Here is a 3648-nt window from a genome sequence, read left to right on the forward strand (position 1 = left end):
TTTTGACCCTCTAATATTATATGCATAGGGCCATCATGAGGACGAAGGGTGGGAAACACCCATTAGGTAATACTCAAGCAGCAATGGCAAACAGTACATTCAGGATTGGATCTGCAAATCATTGGTCCCAAAATCCAAAGTCAGTCTGGAATGGTAGCAAAAAAGATCATTGTATCAAACTGTATGAACCAATTGCAACTACAAGGCTCACCACATCAGTGGGTGTATGCGAAGACTTCAACAGAGCGCTGGCCTGAATGTACAGTCACTATTTATGTATATATTGGATTTTGTCTAGTAAAACCAATCTATAGATGGTTATTTACTAGTTTACCATGGAAGTTGAGGTTCACACTTCCCTCTTCAGGTACCATTGTTTCCTTTATTAATGTACTACCCAGGTCCCAGGGTTACCCAACGGGATTGCCCCTTGTTTACGAATATACAGACACTGGTATCAGCAAATAGTTCACACTGGTTTTGGCTCTTATTTGTGCCCACTGCAAGAGGCATGCAGTGTGCCTCAAGACATTGATGATGATCAAGGAAGGGGATTGGTTTCTCCCCCCTCACTAGCCTAAGGAGTCATTGTATGTGGACCGAACACCAGGGGTGTAGATACATCTCCTGAGACTGATGTAGACTCGCATCCTGGTCCACCCATGAAAGAAAGACCTAATTTGCGGTGATGGTTACATTGACTGAGATCCTTCGCCCAAGTCCTGCTTCTTCAGAGCTGGTATTGCCATTTAATGAAACCATTACTGATGCCCCTTTAGCAACGTGTCATAAGCTATGCTCATGCCCTCCAGTCAGTCAGCCTGAGGCTAGGCGACATGGATTGGCCCTCAGTGACCAAGACTCCCTAACCAAGCACCATACACTGGAGAGCCTGATTGTTCAGGCCTCAGCATGAAAGGTTAATCTTAATTCCTTTCTGACCAAACCTCCAGATGGGAAAGTGAAAATAATTGATGCTTTCAGAAAGAGAGTGCTTTCTTTGGCCAGCCTAGCACTCCAGTCTATTTTTGCCTTCTGAGGAGGTTGAGTCACACAATATGGGACATCCCCAGCAACATCTTGTCAATGGTTTCAGAGCTCCTAGTGCATCACTAATCCAAGCTGTACCGGATGGTCGGGATGACACCAAGAACATTCTCCAAACTGGCCTGGACACTATAGTTCAATAGGGGAGCTATGGTCATCAGTGTTGTACTCCGGGATCATGCCTGGATGTGATTACCTGTATAGTTTAGGAAACATGTTAGCATTGTTAATGTACATTCCCTTTGACTGCTTTAGGCTTTGGAATAAAGGCTAATTTGTCGCTATAAAGATTTAAGGATAGTTGTGTTACAGCAATCCTTGGAGCTTTGGACATCATCCAAGCAATTCCCCACCAGTAGAGGAAATTCAGAGGCTCCCGAACTGTTCTGCAGGAATCCAATCCTTTGGCGGCTACAGATGTGGAAGCAACAGAAACTGTTCCATTCAGCAATCCTCCAGTTCTCCTTCCTGGTTGGAGTCAGATATGGCATTTGTCCCTGGCTGTAGACCCATCACGCCAGACAGACAGGTCTTACTGATTGTTTAAAAGATCTTTCCCCTTAGTTTCATTTCTTTCCCATCCCATCTTCCTACCACACCAAAGCGATTTGTTTGAGGAGCATTCCGCAATTCTGATGCAGAGAATCAACCTTTTGTGGTCTAAAGGGGTGAAATAAAGGGTACCAGTCTCAGAGAGAGGAGGACGATGCTACTCATGTTACTTCATCATTCTGAAGAAGTATAGAGTCTTCAGGCCTGTTTTGGAACTTTGCCTGCTGAATGCCTTCCTTTCTGAGGAAGAACAGCTTGAAAATGCTCACTTTGGTTCAGATCATATTAGCTGCAGATCCAGGAGACTGGATGGTGACCTTGAACTTGCCGAACATGGATTTTTATACACCTGCTCTGCAGTCCCACTGGCATTACCTACGGTTCAACATGGGCCAGGAAGACTTTCAATTTATCATGCTCCTCTTCAGCCTCACTCTGGCCCCTCCAGTGTTTATAAAACTGTTGGGGGTACACCCATAACCATGTCTCGATGACTGTCTGCTGAAAGTGCTGACCTAATTTCAGACATCGTTGAGTGCTACCATCAAATTGAAGTCGCACATGATACCCACACAGATAATTCCATTCATTGGAGCACTTCTGCTCATGGTGACATTCAAGGTCCTTCCTCCGATGCAGTGCGTCCAGGGTATTTAGGATATTATACCAATCTTTCGGAATCAGTCCTGGGTTTTGGTAAGGATGAGTTTGAGCCTTCTTGGTCTCTGGACCTTTTGTATCCTCCTCATCCCGAATGCCAGGTGGCACTTATGTACCCTGCAGCGAAACCTCAGATTCCAGTAGGTCCAACATCCGGGCTACCTCTCAGACTTCATTCAGATCTCCAGGCAGACAACACAGGACCTGCAGTGGTGGCTAGTGAATGCCAACCTGACCTCTGGCCGGCTACTCTCCCTCCCCCATCCACAGTTCACAGTGGTGACCAACACATCTATGCTGCGTTGGGTGAACCATTTGGGAGAGGTGGAGATCCGAAGCCCCTGGTCTACAGTGAAGAGCCAGATCCACATCAACCTTCTAGAGCTTCAGGCGATTCATGTAGCTCTACTAGCCGGCCTGACATCCATCAAAAGGTGGCTGGTGCAGGCCTTCATGGGTATTACAAATAGCATATCAAAGTCAGGTTCTGGATCCTGTATCAGGAGGCACTGTACCTTTTGGCAGTAGCTGGCCTGCATCCACCTGGAAAGTCACTGAATGCCATAACAAATTGACTGAGCAGGCCTCATCTGATAAACAATAAGTGTAATCTTCATCACAAAGTGGAGCAGAAAGTCTTCGACTAGTGAGGCTTGCTGAGCTAGAGCTATTCATCACTATTGAGAATGGCGCAGTGTCAGCAGTTTGCGAGCTGGAGTTTCCTCTACAGCACTTGTTAGAAGATGCATTTCTGCTGGAATGGAAAGAAAGAATATTGTACTCTTCTCTGCCACTACCTATCTTTGAGTTCTGAGTAAGATGAAGACAGATGGGGCCTTAGTCATTCTTATCGTCACAGGTTGGGACAGTTAAGTGTAGTACCCAGAGCGCCTGAGCATTTGCATTCTGTCCACACTTGTGCTTCAGGAGGACCTCCTGTCTCTGTAACAGGGCAAGGTCTTCCACACCTTACATCTCCATGTGTGGACATTGAGTGGCTGCAGCCAAATGAGCTTTACATGCCAGCCAAGGTGGTGGATGTCTTCCTCACTGCCAAAAGCCCTTCACAAAATTGGTGTTGGACACAAGGGTGAAATGTGTTGCATGATATGGTGCCTAAAACACTGACCCCTTGCAGGCTGGATTTTCCAATGTTCTTTTGTTTGCTTTTTTTTACTTGCCCAGCAAAGCTTTGTATCCGACAGAGACTTCTAGCTGCAGATTCCTTACCTTGGAATATTCCTCAGGTGACATACTGGATCCAGAAAATCTTGACAAGTATTCAGTTTGCAGGTAGGTGGCATCAAATGGCTCAGCTGTGTAGGAGTCATCCACCCCAGATGTGATGTGCACAGTGCCTATGTAGGCACCACCCTTGCGCTCTTGCCT

Source organism: Pleurodeles waltl, chromosome 7 (genome assembly GCF_031143425.1).
Source record: "Pleurodeles waltl isolate 20211129_DDA chromosome 7, aPleWal1.hap1.20221129, whole genome shotgun sequence".
Classification (NCBI taxonomy): Eukaryota; Metazoa; Chordata; class Amphibia; order Caudata; family Salamandridae; genus Pleurodeles; species Pleurodeles waltl.